This window comes from Neovison vison, chromosome 14 (assembly GCF_020171115.1).
Source record: "Neovison vison isolate M4711 chromosome 14, ASM_NN_V1, whole genome shotgun sequence".
Lineage (NCBI taxonomy): Eukaryota > Metazoa > Chordata > Mammalia > Carnivora > Mustelidae > Neogale > Neogale vison.
This window is the reverse complement of record NC_058104.1, coordinates 30104731-30130330: the sequence shown is the minus strand read 5'-3', so window position 1 is coordinate 30130330 and position 25600 is coordinate 30104731. Positions and strand designations below refer to the sequence as shown.

The 25600-nt window shown below is 44.2% G+C and overlaps 1 protein-coding gene across 4 annotated transcripts in view; it reads right to left on the bottom strand.

Moving 5' to 3' along the window:
* Positions 1–20610, bottom strand: part of TMC5 (transmembrane channel like 5) — a 76866-nt gene extending 56256 nt beyond the window's left edge. Inside the window, exons 1-2 of one of the 4 annotated variants that reach the window (XM_044233120.1) lie at positions 17163–17540; positions 16668–16825 (exon numbers count right to left, since the gene is read on the bottom strand). The gene's annotated coding sequence lies outside the window, so the exon portion shown is untranslated. The other 3 variants (XM_044233122.1, XM_044233123.1, XM_044233124.1) reach the window with 3 other exon arrangements.
* Positions 20611–25600: the final 4990 nt, after the last annotated feature.

Here is a 25600-nt window from a genome sequence, read left to right as displayed (position 1 = left end):
CACAACCCAGAGAAAAATGGTGTTCTAACCACTACCACCCACACTGGGACAAATTCCTAAACAAGCAAAGAGCTAAGCCCACAGAAAAGGATTGGAAAAAAGGAGGGAGGAGGAAATAGCCAAAAGAAAATAGTCTTGTATTGATTGTCAAATGTAGTAGGAGTGACCTTCCAAGAACCCTACTCATAGCTTCCTATTAACTCTTAGGAAAACAAATATCTTACCCTTTCAAAAGAATACTTCTGCTTTGTGCCTTGAAAAAGCACAAAGAGGATACTAAATCTATATCATCTATATCTGTATCTATCTATATCTATATCTATATCTTCCCCCCCCACCTCCAAACTGTATTGCTCTACTACCTTCCCCATAAGGGCTATTGAGCTATCTATTCTGAGTCCTCCTTTTGACATCCCATTGACATCCATCTCATTCTTGAATCCCACTTAGGGTTTCCCACTTCACAGTTTCAGTGGTTTTCAATCACATTCCCAAGCAATTATATGCCTTGTAGACTCCCTGCTCATTGTAGAATCCCTGTTTGATCTTGCAAGGCTCCTGGTTTGAATGAGTGATCCTAACAATCGTGCATTTGTCATTCAGCTAGCCCAGGAGTGTTCAGGGGATTATTTACATCCTACAGTCTTGATGAGGTCTCATTCTGGCTACTTATCTGAATGTCACCTACCTCTTAGCCTTCCCAGACTTAAGACAACATAAGCCAAAGCATGCCACCTATGAGCTCGGTTCTGCATCACCAAAGCAGCCTCACAAATCATAAGGACATGGAGGCATTAGGGTTGTCGGGCCAGGTTTTGTGTGTGATGACAGAAAACTGGAAACAATCCAGAAACCATGAACAGGGGATGGGCCAAAGCAGTGCAGCACATCTGCACAGTGGAATATCATGGAGCTGTCAAAAAGAATGCTTGAGATCTTCCCATAGCAGCAGAAGAGAGCTGGCTATGCATGGCCCCTCTCTCTAATCTCCTTCATCCATCTCCTGCCCCAGAGCCAGGCTAGAATCGTGACCATACAGATGTGAACCATGTGCATTAATTGAGGCCAGTTATTATTACCTGAAAGAAAAGGAAAGAGCAGCCAATGGCCTTGAAAACAGCACCAAACGCAGAACATCACCTCATACCATCACCACCACAAATTCTATTTTCAGCTGCACATTTTATCTTTTAAAGAGGTGAACTTTGGAGGCACCTGGGTGGCTCAGTCAGCTAAGTGTCTGCCTTTGGCTAGAGTCGTGATCCTGGGGACCTGGGATCAAGCCCCTCCATTGGCTTCCTGTTTGGTAGGGAGTCTGCTTCTCCCTCTGCCCCTCCCCCACCTCTGGCTCATGCTTGGTGCTTGGGCACACTCTTTCTCTCAAATAACTAAAATCCTTAAAATATATATATAAAGAGGTGAAATCTGTCATGCCAACAACTGACAGGGTAAACCTCTCAACCTAAGTGAAATCAATATTGCCTATGCTAGCTACATTCCAATAAACATAAATGATGTAAGACACAGGCATATTAAGACTGATGGTCACAGTCACTGAAGTAATCCTGTAGAAATTCATAACTAGTTCCAAAGAGCCACCATCTGTTTGGCTTCAGTGTTTTCAATGTTACTGGAGATGGTCCCAAAGTAGCTGCACTAATTTCCAATAGCCTTTTCACTGGCACATTGTCATTTCAGAAGCACAACCAGGAATACGCCCCCAAACTGCTCTTTCTTCCTTTTCATTGGATTACTCCCAGGCAGTCCTATAGGCAGCTTGAAAAAGTCAGGTGCAAGATGCTAATATAGAAAAACAAGAATGGCAGTATTAGCCTCCATTAAACTAGGCTTTCTCAATCTCAGCACTGTTCCTATTTGAGGTGAGAGAATTCTTTGTTGTTGGGAAGCTGTGCATGATTGGAGGTCCAGCAGCCCCCCTGGCCTCTACCTATGAGATGCCAGTAGCTCCTCCCCCAAGGTGTGACAACCAGAAATGTCCCAGGCATTTCCCAATGTCTGCTGGGGACAAAATCACTATCCCACCACCCCACCCCCGTGTTTCAGAATAGCTGAGTTAAACTGTTATTAATGTAGGAGGATCTAGGGGCTCTTGCGGGGCTCAATAGGTTAATCATCTGTCTTCAGCTCAGGTCATGATCCCGGGGTCCTGGGACGGAGCCCTGCGTCAGGCTCCCTGCTTAGTAGGGCATCTGCTTCTCCCTCTCCCCACCCCCCACTCGCCTTCTCTCTTGCTCTCTCTCTAATAAATAAGTAAAATATTTTTTTTAAAGGATGTGCAGAGCAAAAAGGAGACTTTGTCATTAAAGAGATAGAAGAGGACATTTTGGGTGAAAGGGAAAGCTAAATGAAGAAGTGAAGTGGACAAAGTAAGAAAATGTGTACTTCTGAGATGTAATAATTGATACTATTATTCTGAGCCAGGAAGTGAGCAGAATGATGTACACACACACTCTTGCTTTGTTTTCACTTGATTCAGTACAGAGACTCTCCATGCTCCCATCTTACAGATGACAAATTGAGGCTCAGAAATACCTGGTAACTTCTGTGTGTTCTCGCAGATAGTAAGTGGGAACAAGGATATGAATATAAGTTTCTTAATTACTACACTGAACCATCTCCTACACATATGGATTTTTCACTTTTTTTTTTTTAATTTTTTTTATTTTTTATTTATTTGGCAGAGAGAGAGATCACAAGTAGGCAGAGAGGCAGACAGAGAGAGAGAGAGGAGGAAGCAGGCTCCCTGCCGAGCAGAGAGCCCGATGCGGGACTCGATCCCAGGACCCTGAGATCATGACCTGAGCCGAAGGCAGCGGCTTAACCCACTGAGCCACCCAGGCGCCCCGATTTTTCACTTTTTAATTTACTTATTTAATTACATATTTGGAACAATTAATGAAGATTGCTCAAGCAAAAAGGGAAACCAGATCACATTTTTCACCCTATTAAAGACAGAAAATAAAAACAACACAACTCTGCTTCAGGTGAAAAGAAGCCTTCTTTGCAGAAAGGAAAAGAGTAAAAAAGTCTGAATAAAAGGAGGCAAGAATTGGCATAAAGACAGGGCTCTTGTGTGGCTCAGTTGGTTAAGTGTTTGACTCTTGATTTTGTCTCAAGTCATGATCTCAGGGTCGTGGGATCAGGCCCCATATCAGGCTCTGTGCTCAGCATGCAATCTGCTTAAGATTCTCTCTCTCCCTTGCCCTCTACCCCTTCCCCTGCTAAATAAATAAATAAATATTTTAAATACAGAAACATCGACCATTGGAATAGAATGGAAAGCCCAGAAATAAACCCTTGCATAGAAGATCAAATGATATCTGCCAAGGGTACCAAAATCATTCAATGAGGAAAGGACAGTCTTTTCAATAAATGCTGTTTGAGAAACTGAGAGTTGGAGAGTCACATGCAAAAGAATGAAATTGGACTCTTACCTTCTACCATACAAAAACTGGCTCAAAATGGATCATGACCTAAAAATAGGACCTAAGACTATAAGACTCTTAGAAGAAAACATAGCAGAAAAGCTTCACACCATTGGACTTGGGTATGACATTAAAACCCAGGCAACAAAAATAAATTGGCCTACATAAAAATGAAAACCTTCTGTACATGAAAAGACACAATCCAAACAGTGAAAAGGCATCCATGGAATGGGAAAAAATATTTTACAAATCATATATCTGATAAGGGTTAATATCCAGACTACATAAAGAGCTACCACAATTCAACAACAATAAAAAAAAACCAACAAGGGGCGCCTGGGTGGCTCAGTGGGTTAAGCCGCTGCCTTCAGCTCAGGTCATGATCTCAGGGTCCTAGGATCGAGTCCCGCATAGGGCTCTCTGCTCAGCAGGGATCCTGCTTCCTTCTCTCTCTGCCTGCCTCTCCATCTACTTGTGATTTCTCTCTGTCAAATAAATAAATAAAATCTTAAAAAAAAAAAAAACAACAAAACAAAGAATCAGATTTTTTAAAAAGGCAACAAACTTGAATAGACATTTCTCCAAAAAATATTTACAAATAGCCAAAAAGCACATGAAAAAAATGCCCAACATCATGAGTCATAAGAGAAATGAAAATCAAAACCACAATGGGATGCCACATCTTTTCCATTAGGATGGCCATTATCAGGAAAAACAGAAAACAACAAGTGTTGATGAGGATGTGGAGAAATTGGAATCCCTGGGCTTTGCTAGTGGGAAAGTAAAATGATACAGTCATTATAGAAGACAGATGGCAGTTTCTTAAAAAAATAAAAATATATGGGTACCTGGGTGGCTCAGCTGGTTAAGCGACTAGCTCTTGGTTTTAGTTCAGGTATCAATGTCGTGAGATCAAGCCCTGCACTGGGCTCTGGGCTTAGCTCTGAGTCTACTTGGAACTCTTTCTCCCTCTCCTTCTGCCCCTTCCCACTGTTTGCTTGATCTCTCTCTTTCTCTCTCTCCCTCTAAAATAAATAAATAAATCTTTTTACAAAAATTAAACATTAAAAATAGAATTACCGTCTGATCCAGCAATTTCACTACTCAACATACATCAAGAAGAATTAAAAACTGCATCTCAAAAAACATGTATACACACACACATGTTTTCATAGCAGCATTATTCACAAAAGTGAAAAGGTGGGAGCAACCTGTGTCCATCAATGGATGAAGGGATAAAAAAAATTTTATCCACACATTGAAATATTATTCAGCCTTAAAAAGCAAGGAAATTCTGGGGCGCCCGGGTGGCTCAGCAGGTTAAAGTCTCTGCTTCCAGCTCGGGTCGTGATCCTGGGGTCCTGGGATCGAGCCCTATATCAGACTCTCTGCTCAGCAGGGAGCCTGCTTCCTCCTCCTCTCTCTCTGCCTGCCTCTCTGCCTACTTGTGATCTCTGTCTGTCAAATAAATAAATAAAATATTTTTTAAAAAAAAAAAAAAGCAAGGAAATTCTGATACCTGCTATAACATAGATGGACTCTGAGAACATTATGGTAAGTAAAACAAGCCAGGCACAGAAACACAAACACGTATGACTCTGGTTATATGAGTTACCTAGAGTAGTCAAATTCACAGAAATGGAAATAAGCAGCAGAATAATGGTTGCCAGGGTCTGGGAGGAGAAGGAAATGGGGAATTGTTATTTGCTGTTTGATGGGTACATAATTTCAGTTTGGCAAGATGAGGAACTTCTAGAGATGGTTTGCATAACAATGTGAATGTATGTAATAGTACTGAGTTGTATACTTAAAAATGATTAAGAAGATAAATTTAATATCAAATGTATTTTATCAGAATATAAGAGAAAGGAAGCAAGAATCTTCCAAAATCACAGTCATTTCAAAGTGAAAACCCATTTTCTAAAAAAAGCAAAGCACTAAAGCACTGTGTCTGTGGGGGAAATGGAAGAGAAAATGCTAGAATAAGCTGAGCACGTGAAGGCTCTTTTCCTCAGTTCCCAAATAAACTACAGAAGCTTTCAAATAAATCAAAATTAGCTACAATCAAAGCATATTGTTTTTGAACTGGGTCATTTACTTAAAGCCTCAAAATAAACACAATAAAATTCTCATTGAAACGCTGAGCGTAGCATTCATCCCGCCAATAAAAGTAAATTAAAAAACCAATAGCCCTGAATACATTTCCAGCCCCACCTGCACTTGACAAAAACAACTGACAAATGGGACACTTGCAGCCTACCTCCCCTACCAGGATGGCAAAGAGCAAAGGTGAAGCAAAACTTGGGGGTACGGATACAAGCCGAAGAGGATACTCTTATCCAGAGGAATGTGTCTCCTGGGGGCTCTGGAAAAACCAGACCATATGCCAAAAGTTAAAAAACAGAGAGAGAGAGAGAGACAGACAGACAGACAGACTCAGTAACTCCCCCACCTCCATCCCAACCCTGTTCAATGGCTTTCCACAGAATCAAGAATAACATCTAAACTCCTTACTGTGGGCTGCCTGGCTGGCTCAGTTGGAAGAACATGCAACGCTTCATCTCAGGGTCACGAGTTCAAGCCTCACGTTGGGAGCAGAGATTTCTTAAATAAATAAAACCTTAACGGGGCGCCTGGGTGGCTCAGTGGGTTAAAGCCTCTGCCTTCGGCTCAGGTCATGATCCCAGGGTCCTGGGACGGAGCCCCTCATCGGGCTCTCTGCTCAGCAGGGAGCCTGCTTCCCCCTCTTCTCTGCCTGCCTCTCTGCCTACTTGTGATCTCTGTCTGTCAAATAAATAAATAAAATCTTAAAAAAAAAAAAGCTTAACAATAACAACGAAAAGTAATAATAGTAATAGTAATAATAATAATAATAAATAGGGGCACCTGGGTGGCTCAGTTGGTTTGAGTGTCTAACTCTTGGTTTTGTCTCAGGTCAGGATCTCAGGGTTGGCCGGCAGAGGACTCCACACTGGGTGTGGAACCTGCTTGAGACTCTCTCCTTCTCCTTCTCCCTCTCCTTTCCCTCTGCCACTCCCCCTGCTTTTGAGAGAAAGACAGTAGGAGCAGGGGGAGTGACAGAGGGAGAGGGAGTAGCAGGTTACCTGCTGATCAAGGATCCTGAGGCAGGACTCGATCCCAGGACCCTGGTGTCACAAGGGTCTGAGCCAGAGGCTAATGCTTAACTGACTGAACCACACAGGCACACCCTCAAAAAATAGTTAAATAAATAAAAATAAGTAAAAAACAAACAAACACCTTACTATGGTGTGAAAAGTATCCACGAACTGGCTCCTCCTACCTCTCCCCTTGTTCTTCATCCTCTAAGTCAAGGGTTAACACACTTTTTCGGTAAAGAATTGGACAGGAACTATTTTAAGCTTTGTGGAACAACATGAACTCTGTAGCAATGACTCACACAATGACTAGCACAAAAGCAGCCCTAGGCAATATATAGTCGAAGAAGTCTGTGTTCCAATTTATGGACACCAAGATTTGAATGCCATATAATTTTTCTATGCCATGAACTATTGTTTTGATTTTTGCCAGCAATTTTAAAATACAAAAACCATTCTTAGTTCACAAGCCACATCTGAACCCAGGGACGTAGTTCGTTATGCCGTGCACTAGACACACTGGCCTGTTTTCCTGGGTCATGGCCTTTGAACATGCTATTCCTTCTGCCTAGAATGCTTGTCCCTTCACTCTTGGCCAGGCTAACCCTTCATCCTTAAGGTATCACCTTAAATGCTGCTTTACAGAGCGGTCTCCTTTATTCCTGGACATGCAAATAGTTCCCCTTGAGCCTCTATCATAGCATCCTGTCGTTTTGCCCATGGGACTTACTGTTACTTTCTGTGCTTGTATTGTTCAATACTTGTCCTCCACTAGACTGAAAGCTCTGCGATGGCAGGAGTTACACTATTTCGCTCCTCATATGCCCAGCATCTAGCACCGTGCCTGGCATGTAAGAGCTCTCAATTAATATTTGTTGCATGAACAAATGAAGGTTGTCCTACAAAGTTCTCATTCATCTCATCCATCACCTGGGGTCCATCATGATGAGGACATCTCAACCAATGAAAGGCAAAACAAACCTACACTGGGATCAAATGGACTCCTCTGGGTAAGGGGGCTGGTGGGAGGGTTCACACAGATAGCATTTCTCATGCCTAGGTCCAATTTTCGGCACAAACATATCCCATTTATAAACTGAGGGTTTGGCGGGTGCCTGGATGGCTCAGAGGGTTAAGTCTCTGCCTTCGGCTCGGGGTCATGATCTCCGGGTCCTGGGATCGAGCACCACATGGGGATCTCTACTCAGCAGGGAATCTGCTTCCCCCTCTTTCTCTGCCTGCCTCTCTGCCTGCTTGTGAACTCTCTCTCTCTGTCAAATAATTAAATAAAATCTTTTTTTAAAAAATCCCTGAACTGATCCCAAACGCTCAGTTTAAGATTTTATTTATTTAGGGGAGCCTGGGTGGCTCAGTGGGTTAAGCCGCTGCCTTCGGCTCAGGTCATGATCTCAGGGTCCTGGGATCGAGTCCCGCATCGGGCTCTCTGCTTGGCGGGGAGCCTGTTTCCCTCTCTCTCTCTGCCTGCCTCTCCGTCTACTTGCGATTTCTCTCTGTCAAATAAAATAAAATCTTTAAAAAAAAAAAAAGATTTTATTTATTTATTTGACAGAGAGAGAGAGTTCACAAGCAGAGAGAGAGGCAGGCAGAGAGAGAGGGGGAAGCAGGTTCTCTGCTGAGTAGAAAGCCTGACGTGGGGCTCGATCCCAGAACCCTGGGATCATGACCTGATCCGAAAGCAGAGGCTTTAACCCACTGAGTTACTCAGGCGCCCCAGTTCAGGGATTTTTGAAAGGATCATTCCCCTTGTGGAAAATACTAAGGAATCTTTTTTTTTTTTTCATAGTAAGGAATCTTCTGGTGATCATTTCTTCTTTCTTAATTCCCATTCAATATTTCTAACTAACAACTAGGTAAAGTCTCCGTTGGTGTTAGTCTTTAACACTTACCTGAATTTGCCATTGTCTCTTTTTCAACAAAGACAGAGCAAAGCTCCAAGCTCAGAACCTTCATGAGAACACAACTTTCGACTAGAATTTATTTTTGAAATTAGCATACAAAAAATAACTTTGGTGTCTAGTTCTACACGTTTGAACACATGCATACCACCATCACCATTGGGATACAGACCAGTACCATTACCCCAAAACTCCCTTGTGCCATCCCTCTGTGATCAACTCCTACCACCCTCTGTCCACCACCACTGATCTATTCTCTGCGACTCTAGCTTTGCATTTTTCCAAAATATTGAATGAATGGAACCACACAGAATGTAGCCCTTTGAGACTGACTGCTTTCACTCAGCATAATCTAGCTAGGATATAACAACATGGTTTGGTTTTCCTTGTATGGATGTTTATATATAAATATTTAGTCACCTATATTTATAAGCAAGCAACATAAAGTTTTCCATTTACAATAATGACATAAGCTTCCTTTTTTTTTTTTAAAGATTTTATTTATTTATTTGACAGACAGAGATCACAAGTAGGCAGAGAGGCAGGCAGAGAGAGAGGAGGAAGCAGGCTCCCCGCCGAGCAGAGAGCCCGATGCAGGGCTCGATCCCAGATCCCGGGGATCATGACCTGAGCCGAAGGCAGAGGCTTTAACCCACTGAGCCACCCAGGTGCCCCCATAAGCTTCCTTTTAAAATAAATCTGTTAGGGGACACCTGGGTGGCTCAGTGGGTTAAAGTCTCTGCCTTTGGCTCAGGTCATGATCCCAGGATCCTGGGATTGAGTCCAGCATCGGGTTCTCTGCTCAGCAGGGAGCTTGCTTCCCTCTCTCTCTCTGCCTGCCTCTCTACCTACTTGGGATTTGTCTTTCTGTCAAATAAATAACTAAAATCTTTTAAAAATAAAAAAGTAAAAAGTAATAAAAAATAAAATAAATCTCTTAGGTTAAAAAAAAGATAAATATTAGTACGCATAGTAAGAAAAGGGGCAAAAATCATGAAGGTGGAACACAGAAGACTAAATCCTGGGATACAACAGACATTACACAATAATGTAATTGCATCACATCCCCTTCCCCCAACATAGGTACACAAGGTCTGTCATTCTAAGAATTCCCGAAAGGGAAGAGAAAAGGATTTTAAAAGAAGAAATGGTCCATTCCCAGGCCTCTCATTTCAAGCAAGCTTTCATAATCACAGTTCTGGAAGCCTCCATTTCATTCTCAGGCACCTGACACTGCAAATACAATTCCAACACAAGAAGTGAAGGCCACCGCCCATCCCTGAGCAGTTACCAGGGCAGGAAGCTACCCTAAGCAAACCCACATTTCAGCAGAAACCTAGATTTTGTTTATGTTCTGTGTTACCATATTAGCTTAGTGATTACTTTGGCTGTCACCACCCACACCACCACAAACAAATGCTTTAGAATCTTTTATCTGCAGTGTGTAATGTTTAGAACAAGGAAATAAAGGCAATTTAAATAGTATCTTACAACCATGTGAGGGCAAAACCTTCAATCACCCATTTCATAAAACCCTCCGGTAACTAAGCATTAGTTCATGCCCCACGGACTTCTCAGAGACTGTATCCACCTTTGACCCAGGTGTAGTCGTAACCATACGTTTGGGGAAAACAAACAAACAAAAAACAACTATACACTGGGATCCTTCAGAAAACAAGGTCTGTGTTTGCAAAAGACCAGTATCAAAACTATGATAGGAGGGAAAAATATAAATAGAGCTAAATGGATATATATTCCTGTTTTTTCTTGATATTTCCCCTTCATAAAATAATTTACTTAATTTTTAAGACATTTGCTTAATTCCCAAAGAAAGGTAATTATATTTTATGAATGCAAGTAGAGGGACACTTGGCCTCTAAATTTGGCCTCTAAATTTTTAAAAATATATTATATTTTTAGGGGTGCCTCGGTGGCTCAGTCCTTAAGCATCTGCCTTTGGCTCAGTTATGATCCCAGGGTTCTGGGATCAAGCTCCACATCAGGCTCCCTGCTAAGCGGGAAGTCTGCTTCTCCTTCTCCCACTCCCCCTGCTCCTGTTTCCTCTCTCACTATGTCACTCTCTTTATCAAATAAATAAATAAAATCTCTAAAAATATATATATTTTTAAAAGAATGTAAGATTTGTAGCTTGCTAAAAATGTGAGAAAGAGTCAGAGGCTGGAAAATGAACACGGACTTTAAATTCAGGAGGGGCATCACCTAGACATGGCAAAAATCCACCCAGAGAATGGTCTAATGTACTGCAGTTACCATGAAGGTCACAAGTGCTTTCTATAATCAAATTAAGATGACTCTAACATTGTTTTTAAATAATTTGGGATACTTGGGATGATAGAACTGACAAATGTCACCAAGTAAACTTCAGAGGAAAATTCAATAAAAGCTAGGATGGGATCACTCTTTTATTGATATAGATGCTTTGAAGGCTCTCAAATCTCATTACACTAGTCAAGATACCTCCTTTTCTACTACAATCCATTCTTGGTGAGAAGTCTCTGGACTCTCCCAGGACTCCCCAGATTCCTTCCAGCAGTCTCACACTTACTGAAACCAAAACCCCTCTCCATCCAAATGACATTGTAAAAAATATATTAAGTTTTTATTTTATTTAAAAATATTTAATTTTAAGAATAATTTAAAAATCTTAAAATATTTAAAACTTTAAATATTTTATTTAAAATAATTTTTGAGGGGTGCCTGGGTGGCTCAGTGGGTTGAGCCGCTGCCTTCGGCTCAGGTCATGATCTCAGGGTCCTGGAATCGAGTCCCGCATCGGGCTCTCTGCTCAGCGGGGAGCCTGCTTCCTCCTCTCTCTCTGCCTGCCTCTCTGCCTACTTGTAATCTCTCTCTGTCAAATAAATAAATAAAATCTTTAAAAAAAAATTAATTAAAAAAAAATAAAATAATTTTTGAGGAACCTCTACACCCAATGTGGGGCTCAAACTCAGGACCCCGAGATCAAGAGTTGCACGCTCTTCCATGCCAGCCAAGTGCCCTGCAAATGACATTTTGTAACAAGATTTTCTTGTATATAAGACTGTCCCCAAAGTAGGTGAGGCCCACAGGCCTTCTATGTAAAGCAGACCAATGCAAGGAAATTGCAAAATGACATCTGCATTAAGGTACCAACGCTCTTGTCTGAAGTGCAGGGTGTGTGGTTGGCTTTCCTTCTTTCAGAAAGAGATTGGTAGGGGCGCCTGGGTGGCTCAGTGGGTTAAAGCCTCTGCCTTCGGCTCGGGTCATGATCCCAGGGTCCTGGGATCAAGCGCATCGGGCTCTCTGCTCAGCAGGGAGCCTGCTTCCCTTCCTCTCTCTCTGCCTGTCTCTCTGCCTACTTGCGATCTCTGTCTGTCAAATAAATAAATAAAATCTTTAAAAAAAAAAAAAAAAGAAAAAAAGAGATTGGTAGAAGCCATGTGTCTCAGACAATGATTCTCAATCAGTGCAATTTTGCCTTCAGATACCACATTTCACAACCTCTGGAAGCCTTTCTTGTTGTCACAACTCGGGGTGAGGTGTGTGATATTGGCATCTAATAGGTGGAGGAAGCCAGGGATATGCTAAACATCTTACAATGTACAGAACAGTCCCCAAAATAGAATTATCTGACCCAAAATGTTGATAGTGGTGAGGTTGAGAAAGCCCATTCTAGAGACCATCTAAGGCAATACTAACAGAACTTTCTACCATGATAAAATCATCCTATACAATGCTGTCCACTACAGCAGCCACTAGCTACATGTATATACCGAGTACTTAAAATGTGGCTAGTGCAAGGGAGGAACTGGATTTTAATTTTGTTTAATTTTAGTTAATTTATTTTTTTTAATTTTTTAAAAAGATTTTACTTCTTCATTTGACAGAGAGAGACACAGCGAGAGAGGGAACACAAGCAGGGGAGTGGAAGAGGGAGAAGCAGGCTTCCCGCCGAGAGGGAGCCCTATGCAAGGCTTGATCCCAGGAGCCTGGGATCATGACCTAAGCAGATAGGCAGACACTTAACTGACTGAGCCACCCAGGCACCCCAATTAATTTAAAATTTTTAAAAGATTTTATTTATTTACTTGATAGAGAGAGACAGAGATCACAAGTAGGCACAGAGGCAGTCAGAGAGTGGGGGAAGCAGGTTCCCAGCTGAGCAGAGACCCCGACGTGGGGCTCGATCCCAGGACCTTAAGATCGTGACCTGAGCCGAAGGCAGAGGCTTAACCCTCTGAGCCACCCAGGCACCCATAATTTTTTTTTTTTTTACAGATTTTGCTTATTTATTTGACAGAGAGAGAGAGTGTGCCCAGGCAGAGGGAGAGACCCAGGCAGAGATCAAGAGAGACGCTATGGGCAGAGGGAGAGAGAGAAGCAGGCTCCTTGCCAAGTAAGGAGCCCCATGTGAGTCTCAATCCCAGGACCCTGGGATCACGACCTGAGCCCAGGACAGATGCTTAACCAACTGAGCCACCAGAGGCCCCTAATTTTAATTAATTTTTTAATTTTAATTAATTTTAATGTAAAGAGCAGTAAGTAGCCATGAGGATGTCATATTTGTGCAAGTCTAGGGAAGAATAAAGCCTAAATGAACTCCAATATTTATTTTTTGAAGATTTTATTTTTTTGAGAGAGAGAGTACAGAGCGAGATGGAGGGCTCAAGCAGGGAGGGTGGCAGGAAGGTGCAGAGGGAGAGGGGGAAGCAGACTCCCCACTGAGCAGGGAGCCTGATGCAGGGCTGGATCCCAGGACCCAGGGATCATGATCTGAGCCAAAGGCAGGCCAAGTCACCAAGGTACCCCAGAAGCTCCAATATTTAAAGCTTGGCTGATCAAGGGTGCCTGGGTGGCTCAGTCGGTTAAGCGTCTGACTCTTGATCTCAGCTCAGGTTATATCTCAGACTCTCTCTCTCTCTTTCCCTCTCCCTTTGCCCCTCCCTTCCTCTCTTTCTCTCTCAAATAAATAAATCTTTTTAAAAAAATAATAAAGCTTCACTGATGAGTGCACATTAAGCTGAGGAGCCCACAAGACTCACCTGGGAGCTTGCTGGAGACGGGGGCCTATGGATCATCAGATGACCAACCAGTCCCAGTATACCCAGAACTGACCTGGTTTTAGCACTGGAAGTTCCATGTCCTGGGAACCCACCAGTCCTGGGAAGACCACTTGAGCTCAGGGCCCATTTCCACAAGTTTTTATTTAGTGGATCTAGGATGGGACCTGGTAATTTGCCTTTTTATCAGGTTTCCAAGAGATTCTTTTGTACCCCAAGGTTTAAGAATCAGTACAAAGCAGCTGGTTAAAGCAGGTGGAGGGAGGTGGGAAGGAAAAGTGGTGGGTTGCTTGCACCTTGGCAGTTCAGTGTCTTCTTGCATGGCTGGCCTGCTCTAATCTGTCCCAGAAGAACAAGGACCCCTCTCTGGGAGAGCCAGACACAACATAAGATATGTAATAGCTCTTGTCGCCACTGAGAGCTGCTAGAAGCAGTGGCCTCCTCCGCAATCCAAGGAAGGACCTCACTTCCGGGAGACCTGTAGGCTGTGGAAACCCCTCTTCATCCCCTTCGCCACCATCCATGTGCTCAGACTCCTGCCAGGAGCAGGGAAAAATGATAAACCTTAATATCTGCTGTGGCTAGATCCCCTACTGCTTTCTCTACCACTGGGTCTCAGAAAGGCAGGAGAGGAGAGTAAGGCCAGAGTGAGCTCTATCCACACCCAGGGTCTGTGGCAAGCCTCTCTCTTTAAGAAGAAAAAGAACCCCCTTCTGGATCCACCTCCAGGACTAGAAAGTTAGTTCTTTTAGTCATGTAGCAAGTCCAGATATTTTCAACAACACCTTACTCTCTCAAGTCTGCATTTCTGAAAGCAGCTCCAAATGTGGAAATAAAAAAAAAAATTTTTTTAATTTATTTATTTGACAGAGAGAGAGAGAAAGAGAGAGAGCACAAGTAGGCAGAGTGGCAGGCAGAGGGAGAGGGAGAAGCAGACTTTCTGCTGAGCAGAAAGCCTGATGCAGGGCTCAATCCCAGGACCCTGAGGTCATGACCTGAGCTGAAGGCAGGGACTTAACTGACTGAGCCACCCAGGCGCACCTAGAAATTTAGTTTTTAACCAGACTAATTCAGATCCCTATACTTGTCCTTATAATGCCTATTTAAACAAACATTATATATTGGGGCACCTGGGTGGCTCAGTGGGTTAAAGCCTCTGCCTTCGGCTCAGGTCATGATCTCAGGGTCCTGGGATCGAGCCCCAAGTCGGGCTCTCTGCTCAGCAAGGAGCCTGCTTCCTCCTCTCTATCTGCCTGCCTCTCTGCCTACTTGTGATCTCTGTCTGTAAAATGAATAAATAAAATCTTAAAAACAAACAAACATTATATAATACAACCCAAGTATTATGGTTCCAGATTTGGAGGGGGAAAAAAACCAGAAGCAGAGGGTACCTGGGTTTTCTTTCTTCTAAGATTTTACTTATTTATTTGAGAGAGAGAGAGGGTGCACAAGCAAGTTAAGGGACAGAGAGAAAGAGGGAGAAGTATACCCCTGCTGAGCAAAAAGCCTGAGGCAGGGTTCGATCCCAGAACCCCAGGATCATGACCTGAGCCTAAGGCAGATGTTTAACCAACCAACCACCCAGACACGCCAGAACAGGCTAAAGGTTACTGATTTGTGTTTTTCTTCCAATTTGGCTCGGTTCCACAGTGACTGGCGGAGAGGACCCTGCAATTCAGGCATCTCATGAGTCACCCAAGGAATGATAGTTCCAGCGGGGCGAACTAAACTGTCTTCCTGGGATTTCCACCTACCTCCTCTCCTGCTAAGGGCTTTCCTCTGATCATAAAATTTGTAAGTCAAGTCTCTGCCACAGGAGAAGATTCCACCTCTCTTTTGGAGAGCCATGATTTTTCATTTGTTGGGGGTGCTAACAAATGAAAGACTGGGAACAGCAACTCTGGACCTCCAAGTCTCCCTGTGAATTTATAGAAATAGGACTTTCTGGGGCACCTGGGTGGCTCAGTGGGTTAAAGCCTCTGCCTTCGGCTCAGGTCATGATCTCAGGGTCCTGGGATCGAGCCCCGCATCAGGCTCTCTGCTCAGCAGGGAGCCTGCTTCCTCCTCTCTCTCTGCCTGCCTCTCTGCCTACTTGTGATCTGTCAAATAAATAAATAAAATCTTTAAAAAAAAAAAAAAAAAGAAATAGGACTTTCTGCTCTTTTTTTAAAATGTTACCTACCCTGATTCAAATGCCATAGAAAATAGAACTTGCTTCTTCTGGCATTTGTAAAAATACAGAAAACTTATCCAGGCCCTTACTTCTTTTCTTATAGGTAAGGAGTGTTCTTTCCAGACATGACCCTACCGATGATGAGCATTGCATCAGCCTGGGTTTATCTCTGGGAACATTGAACCTGAGGTGGCTGAGAATAGCCTGAGCAGTAATATAATCCAGTCTCATGGCACTCCATTCTGGGAACTCCTGGCAAACATAAACCACGGAGTGATTCACTGAACTTCTAGAAAGAAGTATATACCTTCATCCTGACCCTTCCTCTAGGGGAGAGCACCCTGCCTGACAGAACGTGATTATTAACCTTACTTCCTCAACATCCATATCCATTGAGCTCTTCTTTCCCTCTCCAGGGCAGAAGGGAACTAGTCAGACAACAATGGTATCCATAAGCACAAAGACAGTGCCACTTTATTGAGTACCTTCCTAAGCTCCAGGCACCATGCTGTGCCCCTCACATGCATTAGTAATCATATCCCCCAACAACCTTATGGAGAGATATTATTAGTATTATTATCCCCACTCTATAACAATTACATTAGAGCCCAGAGAGAGTTAAGTAATTTGTCCAAGATCACACAGCTAAATAGAAGCAGATGGGATTCTAACCCATGCATCTCTGAACTTGGATCATGGTCATCATCTTCACTGTTATCAGAGGAAGAAGAGAAGGGCAAAGAGGAAGAGGGGGAGTTAGAACCAACATTTCTTCAGATTATGAGACTGACGCGCTGCCTATTGCGCTAAGAAGGCACTAGACTAACATTTCTTGAGTCGCTTACCGTGCACCACACTTTCTTACTAACCCTGCTACATCCAGAGGAGGTGGCAGTCCTTAGCACTCTACCCATTCTACAGACAAGCAAACGGAGCCCTGCAAGGTAACAATAACTCACCCACAGTGGCAGAGCAGGACCTGGAGAAGCCCAGATTTTGATTCAGGAAAGGAAGACAGCTCCGGAGCTTGCTCACCGACATGCTCCCTTGCTTCCCATTTCCCCATAGTCATTCTTGCCTCTACCAGGAAATTGTACATTTATTCTGGACCTGGCACCTGGTGATAAGCAACAGGACAGCCTGTTTCTGCCTTCTCCCAGGGCACATCCATCCCCAAGGGTTCTCTATCATTTCTGGAACCCCCACACCACTTTCAAGACACCGTATCTTGGGGTGCCTGAGTGGCTCAGTCAATTAAGCCTCTAACTCTTGCTTTCGGTTCAAGTCATGATTTCAGGGTCTCGGGATTGAGCCCTGCATTGGCTTCACGCTCAACACGGAGTCTGCTTGGAATTCTCTCTCCTTCTCCCCTCATTTGGACCCTTTCTCTTTCAAATAAATAAATAAATAAATAAATAAGCTCTTAAAAAACAAAATACAAAACCCTTTCTTACCTGCCCTCCTTCCCGGCGTTCCCTCTCCACTCTGCAGAGACACAAGTCCTCTTTTTTTTTTTTTTTTTTTTTTTTAATACTAACCCATAAAGCCAATCGTCTTGTGTCTGAGACACAGCCCTGCTTGCTCTCTTAGTCACCCTACTGGGACTGGCCCTCCAGCTTCTCTCCCCTCATCAGCCAGTAAATAACCCGGGTCACACCCACTTTAAATGCAGATCAGTCCTGGATCCTCAATGTCATGATTGTGTCATGGCCTCTGTGTGCTAGGTGTGTAAAGACACCTAGCTGGGAGCCCAAACTGTGTACTTTTCTTCCTGAACCCCAGCGCCGCCCTCCCAACACTGTTCTTTTCGCATCAGCACACTAAAAAGAGCAAAGTCCTTACTAATGTTATTTTATCTCTTAGATACCATAAGGAAGTAATTAGGTTGATTTTTTTTTTTTAATCCCAGAGAGTAAGGTGGAGTGAAAAGAGCCTATCTTTTCCTGTATTCACCGAAGCATTCTTCCACAACATTATGCTCCACTAGACACCCTCAAGCAGGAACAGCCCCGGGGGCAACATTCAGACCTTATAAGTTAACTCCATGATTATGATGGCAGGGCCCTTCCAGAGATAAAGGACAGGCAGCATGGAACCAGCCCACATCTCACAGCAAGCTGACTTGCGTCCTTACTTTAGTGCTCTACAACTCTACCCATCTGAGGCTCTACGATTCTATCCTTTTGAACCTCAATTTACCCCACCCTCATCTACAAAATGGGTACAATATACTCTACCTCCACTGGGTTTAATAGCTCCCAGACCTGACATCCGTGGGGCGACTTGTGGAATGCCTGGATTACAAAATCCTGCCTGTCAATCAGTACAGAGCCTAGCCAACTCAGAGTCCAAATCAAAAGGACAAGCCAGGCAGGGGCGCCTGGGTGGCTCAGGTCATGATCCCAGGGTCCTGGGATAGGGACCTGCATCGGGCTCTCTGCTCAGTAGGGAGCCTGCTTCCCCCTCTCTCTCTGCCTGCCTCTCTGCCAACCTGTGATCTCTCTCTGTCAAATAAATAAATAAAATCTCTTTTTTTTTTTTAAGGGGGAGGTATAGCTCAGTGGTAGAGCATTTGACTGCAAAAGGACAAATCAATAATTCTCAAGTAGGTATAAGTCAGGGTCCCTCAACCTCAGCACTGTTGACAGATACGCTGTGTTGTGGGGGCTCTCCTGAGTATTAGAGGATGTTTAGCAGTGTCCCCAACTTCCCTCCATTAGGTACCAGTAGGACATTCCCCATCACCAACCCCACAAGCTGTGGGCAACCAAAAATAAGTCCAGGAATGGACAAGTATCCTCTGGGAGATAAAATCACCCCCAGTTGAGAACCACTGCTGTGAATGATAAAGTGTGTCACAAACTTTGGATAATATCTTCCAATTCCCATTGACAAGACAAGGAAATCAGCACCTCAGCAATTTCCTCTAGAAAAATTTTTCTGCCCCTCCATTTACCCACTTCTAGAAACTATACCATATTTTTACATATTGAGCCCCTCCTGCAGATCAGGGAACTGAAGCTCAGAAAGCAACCTGCAAAAGTCCCGGAGCTGGGAAATACTCCAAGACAATATCTGAATCCAGGTCTAGCCAGAATAATTACTATGTAACTGTCCCTGCCACCTGAAACCCTCCTCCCCAAAGCCTCATCAGCTGCAGTGGGTAATGCATTGAAGCACTGGGCCCTCTTTATACAACAAAAGCCTCCTGGTGACAGCCTCTTTGATACTGGATGGAGACTAGGATACTAGGTGACACTCCTCCCTCTGCACTGAGTGTAGGGAGTTTCTCAGGAATGTTCCAGATAGCAAACAGGGGCCTGGCTCTGTGAACTACACAGAAGGCAAGTAAGCTCCTTGGTCTCCCCCTCCCTCCCCTGCCACTTCCATTCTTCCCTCTGCCTCCTCTAAATGAACATGACTGCTATACCATCCGCTTTACTCTTGCAGGGAAAGTCACAGCATTCACTGCAGCGAGTGTTTGCTGAGCATCTGGTAAGTCCCAGGCACTGTTTTGAGTGTTTTAGGTTTATTTGATCCAGAAGAAAACCATGTGGGGTAGTGATCATTATTGTCCCCATTTTCTAGATAAGGAAACTGAGACCCAGAAGAGCAATAACTTGCCATATTCACTCAACTAGGGGATGATGGAACTTGAATGTCAAGAACATGCAGACTTTATGATCAGCAGACCCGGGTTCAGATGCTGACTCCTCTACCAGGCACCCAGGTAACAACCACCAAGTTATCTAACCTCCCCAAACCTCAGTCTCCTTATCAGTAGCAGGGATTGTTGTAAGAATAACAACTAATATGTGCTTCTCATCCACTCATCAAGTGTTTACTGAGCATCTACTGTGTGCCAAGCACTGGGGCTAGATGTGCAAACAAAACATAAGGCTCCTACCCTTGTGGCACTCTAGTAGGATACACTTATGTGTGCTCACTCAGTTAATCCTCACAATAACCCCTCACCATTACATCATTGTACCCATTACACAGACAAGGACAAGGGGTCTCAGAAGCAGCTTTCCCCCACCTCCCTTCAACCTTCTAGGAAATAGTGGGACCTGGATTAGACATTAAGCCCAGTCTCTGGAGCTCCACTTCCTGGATTCAAATTCTGCTGTTTCCATCTAATTGCTACAGACAAGTTACTTAACCTGTCTGAGCCCAAATCTCTTCATGGGTGAAAAGGAGCTGGGAGCACTATCTCAGGAGACTGTCTGGGAAAAAAATGGATACCTGACATTCAGGAAGTGCTTCTTGTGTCCCCAGCACACACAAGGCTCACAGAAACCCTAGGAAAGGGGTCTTATTTTGAGTCCCTTTTTACGGAGGAGAACACTGAAGCCCAGAGAGTGTAAGTAACTTGCCCAGAGGCACAGAGCGCATAACAGTGCAATTCCAAAGTGAGCTCTGAATCATGACCCAGCGGCCCAGCACGGTTCCGTGAGTGCCAGATAATTGGGTGCAATTATTCTCTCCCCTACACAGGGCGGCAGATTGTGCGCACTCTTAAGAGGCTTTCTTAACACAATGGGTCAGCTCGATGCCAAAGTCTGGATCCTCCCATTCCGAGATTCCAGGCCCGGGGTGGTTCTCCCCACCCATTTCTTGTACCCCATCCCAGCTCGCTCCCCCCACCACAGGGCCACAACCCAGTCACCCCAAGTTGGGGACAACCCCTGCTGGAGCGCCTGGTTTTGTGCATTGATCCCCTCTCTCGGAGCCAGGAAGGAGGCTCTGCCAAAGCCGCTGAATCTTGGTAGATACCTGGGAAGACATTCCCGGAGCTGGCCCTGAGACCTGGCGAACCTGCCCTACCTCCAGTCGGCTTTCACGTCCCCAGAGTCTGGAGCTCTGGCCGCTGCTGCGTCTGCTTGCCTGCGAGGCACATCCTGGCTGGGGCAGCAGGTAGCTAGGCTGCGTGTCCGGACTTCCTGCCTGGAGGGAAGATCGCTTTCCTGGAATCTAGCCAAGTTCCTGCAAGTGCTGGGTTAGTACACCTGTTGGCATTGGAGACCTCTATTCATGGTCCCAGATCTGCGTTCATTGTTTCCTTCCATCCAGCAAACCTTCCCAAGCTCCCACTGGCTGCCACATGCTGGCACCCAAAAGTTCCCAAGGGCCACAGGCTAGGGTTGCACTCTCCAAAACATTGGCCACAATGCGGTTATGCGGCAATTGAAATTGGGGCACCAATGTACTGAGATGTTTTTAAGACATAGGATTAGGGGAGCCTGGGTGGCTCAGTCGTTAAACGTCTGCCTTTGGCTCAGGGTCCTGGAATGGAGCACTGCTTTGGGCTCCCTGCTCTGTAGGGAGCCTGCTTCTCCCTCTCCCACTCCCTCTCACTGTGCTCCCTCTCTCACTGTATTTTAAATACATAAAATCTTAAAAAAAAAAAAGGGGGGGGTTTGCCTGGTGGCTCAGTGGTTAAAGCCTCTGCCTTCAGCTCAGGTCATGATTTCAGGGTCCTGGGATCGAGTCCCGCATCGGGCTCTCTGCTCAGGGGGGAGCCTGCTTCCCCCTCTCTCTCTCTGCCTGCCTCTCTGCCTACTTGTGATCTCTAATAAATAAATAAAATCTAAAAAAAAAAGACATAGGATTAAAAAAAATCCACAACACATTTTTCAAACTCATTAAGAAGTTTTAAAATGGGGGTACCTGGCTGGCTCAGTCAGTTGAACAACTACCTTCAGCTCTGGTCATGCCTCCGGGTCCTAGAGCAAGCCGAGCAGGGCTCCCTTCTCGACGGGGAGCCTGCTTCTCCCTCTTCTGCTCCCTCTGCTTGTGCTCTCTCTAATGAATAAATAAAATATTTTTTAAAAGAAGAAGTTTTAAAATGATTGCATGTTAAAATGATAATATTTTGGAAGCAGATAGTTAAATAAAATATATTATTACAGTTATTTTCTCCTATTTCTCCTTTTCTAAAATACAGCTACTAGAGAGTTTAAAATTGTGTGTTTCCTATTATACTTCCATTGGACACTGCTGGTTTGGGGCAGGAACCCATAGGATGTTCCTCAAATACTTCCCCCAGTTCTCTTCTAGAATTTATTCAGCCCTTCCTTATTTCCTCCAGGAAACATCTGGGGAAGGCTGGTGGGAACCAGTCACGGTGCTAGTGTTGGTTTGCAAATTCAGGAGCTTCCCATGTGTAATTTGAAATTGGCCCTGTACACAGAGGGCAAAGAAAGACCCAAGAAAGAGACCACATCAGACTGACAGGTGGCAGGTTTAATAAGCAAGGAAACATATACAATGCTTGTCATGGGCAGTTGCAAGACAAGTAGAACCCTATACCTGTCTTCTAGAATCTTATATAGTTTATATAGAAGGCTTATATGGAATCTTATATAGTTTATTTAGAAGCCTTAATGGGGGGGCGCCTGGGTGGCTCAGTGGGTTAAGCCGCTGCCTTCGGCTTAGGTCATGATCTCAGGGTCCTGGGATCGAGTCCTGCATCAGGCTCTCTGCTCAGCAGGGAGCCTGCTTCCCTCTCTCTCTCTCTCTCTCTCTCTCTCTGCCTGCCTCTCCATCTACTTGTGATTTCTCCCTGTCAAATAAATAAATAAAATATTTAAAAAAAAAAAAAAGAAGCCTTAATGGGGTTTAGTCATGTAGCAAGTCCAGATATTTTCAACAACACCTTACTCTCTCAAGTCTGCATTTTTGAAAGCAGCTCCAAATGTGGAAACAATAGGCAGAATGTACATACCAAAGACAGAGGAGAGGGTGAGAAGCCAGCATTGCGCAGGGCCAGCTCAAGCGCCAACTAATGTCCATGTCCTCTTCATGACATCCTCCAACAGCTAGACTTGGGGGAATGGGATGGTAAGCAAAAAGACACTGCCAGTGACCTCGGAGATAGTCAGGAGAGGTCTATTAAATAAAATGAACAATGAGTAGAAAAGCCAACCTAAGGAATGGGGGAAAATATCTGCAAACTATATATCTGATAAAGAGCTAATATCTGTAATACATAAAGAATTTCTACAACCCTTGGGATGCCTGCGTGGTTCAGTTTGTTAAGCAGCTGACTTCAGCTCAGGTTGTGATCCCAGGGTCCTGGGATCGAGTCCCATATCTGGCTCTGGGCTCAGCAGAAAGCTTGCTTCTCCCTCGCACTCTGCCTGTTGCTCTCCCTGCTTGTACTCTCCCTCTCTGTTAAATGAATAAATAAAACCTTAAAAAAAATCCTTGGGGCGCCTGGGTGGCTCAGTGGGTTGGGCCACTGCATTCGGCTCGGGTCGTGATCTCAGGGTCCTCGGATCGAGCCCCGCATCGGGCTCTCTGCTCAGCGGGGAGCCTGCTTCCTCCTCTCTCTCTGCCTGCCTCTCTGCCTGCTTGTGATCTCTGTCTGTCAAATAAATAAATAAAATCTTAAAAAAAAAAAAAAAATCCTGGGCGCCTGGGTGGCTCAGTGGGTTAAGCCGCTGCCTTCGGCTCGGGTCATGATCTCAGGGTCCTGGGATTGAGTCCCGCATCGGGCTCTCTGCTCTGCAGGGAGCCTGCTTCCTCCTCTTCCTCTCTCTGCCTGCCTGTCTGCCTACTTGTGATCTCTGTCTGTCAAATAAATAAATAAAATCTTTAAAAAAAAAAAAAATCCTTAAAAAAATTTTTTTCTACCACCCAACAACAAACAACAAAAATAACTAGATTTTAAAAACACCAAAGGACTTGAATAGACATTTCTCCAAAGAAGACATACAGATGGCCAACAAGTACATGAAAAGATGCTCAACATCATTAGTCATAAGAGAAATGCAGATCAAAACCACAATGAGCATGGTGAAAAAATAATGAATACTGTTTTTCTGAAAATAAATAAATTGGAGAAAAAAAAAACAAACAAAAAAACAAACAACAACAACAACACAAAAAAACCCACAATGAGCTATCACATCATATCTATTAAGATTGCCACTATCAAAACAACAGAAAATAGCCAAGTATTGGCTGGGATGTAGAGAAATTGAAGCCCTTGGGCAATGTTGATGGGGATGTAAATTGGTGCAGCCATCATGGAAAAACAGTTCCTTAAATAATTAAAAACAGAACTACCATCTAATCCAGCAAATCCACTTCTGAGTATACATCCAAAAGCATTCAAAGCAGGATCTCAAAGAGATATTGCACATTCATGTTCACTGTGGCATATCTGCTATAGCCAAGAGGCAGAAGCAACCCAAATATCCATCAACAGAAGACTGGATAAAGAAAATAGGAGTTTAGGGGTGCCTGGGTAGCTCAGTGGGTTAAGGCTTCTGCCTTCAGCTCAGGTCATGATCCCAGGGTCCTGGGATCGAGCCCCATATCAGGCTCCCTGCTAGGTGGGGAGCCTGCTTCCCCCTCTCTCTGCCTACTTGTGATCTGTCAAATAAATAAATAAAATCTTAAAAAAAAAAAAAAAAGGGAAGGACGTTTTGATACATGCTACAACATGGATGAACTTTGAGGACATTATGCTAAGTGAAACCAGCCAGTTACCAAAGGGCAAATTGTGTATCATTCCACTCATATGAAATACCTAAAGTAATCAAACTCATGAAAACAGAGAGTAGAAAGGATGTGGGGAGGTCCAGGGGGAATCAGTATTTTTCTGGTACAGAAAAAGTTCTAAAGATCTGCTGCACCACAGAGTGAATGTACTTAACACAACAGAGCTGTGCTCTTAAAAGGATGATGACGGTCTCTTGCTGATTCCTGTAGCCCGTTTCCTCAACACTCAAGCTACATCCGTACCTTATTCCCAGCCTAGGTCCTCTCCCTAGTCTTTCCTGCTTATTTTTGCCCCAAAGCACTCGTGCTCTGACACATTGCAGGTACGAGCGTATCTCGTCTGCCTCCCTCCACCAGAATGGAAGCTTTTTGAGAGTAAGGACTTGTGCCTGCTCTGTTGTCTGACTGTTGAATCCCTAGGGTCCAGGACAGAGGGTGTCCCATAGTGGCTACTCGATATTTGGTGAATGAATACAGCCATGGGACTAAGAGTAAGAAAGGAGAAGGAAGCAGACCAACCCACAAATTCAGTGAGACCCTGCAACCCCTGATTGTTTCCTCACCACCATCAGCATCCTCAACTTTGTCAGCATACCTCCTCCGCATGTTTACAATCTGCAAAGCACGTTCACACCCATGTCACATGTCACATGTGCTACTCCAGAGAGGGATATTAGTGGACTAAAGAGTCACACTCTCTCCAGACCCCAATTTTTCATGGAGAAACAGAAAAAAACTGCTGAGCCTTGCCCACAGCAAGTTTACCCAGCGGTGAACGAGCTGTGATTTAAACACGACTTCTGACTCTGAGTCCAGGAGTCTTGACCTCAAGCAAAAAGACTGTATGTACAGTGGTTAGATGTACGAGCTGAGGAGTTCGGACAAACACGACTTTGAAACTTGCCTCTACAGCTTCCTAGCTGTGCTGTGTGGTGTTGGGAAAGTTGCTAGCCTTCTCTGTGACTCCCATTCTCTCAATCATCAAGGAGGGATAATGACAGTATCCCCTGCATGGGATTGTTCTGAGGGTTGAATGAGAAAAGATTTGGTATGTCATGATTAGCCAGCTTTGTTTTCTTTAAGGATTTATTTATTCATTTATTTATTTAGAGAGAGTGCATACACAAATAGGGGGAGGGGCAAGAGGGAGAGACAGAATCTCAAGCAGACTCCCGGCTCAGTGAGGAGCCATGCAGGTGTAAGGGCCTATTTAGCCAGAGCAATTCCACCCGGTTAAACAGTGACTTTGTTGTTTATACAGTAAAACTTAAACTGTCCCTGTTCCCCCACTCCCCAGGGGACTGACTTAAAAACAAGTCCCGGAAACCAGTCCCAGGTAACAAAGCCCAAATACAAGGGTGGGTAAGGCCAGGTGGAGGTA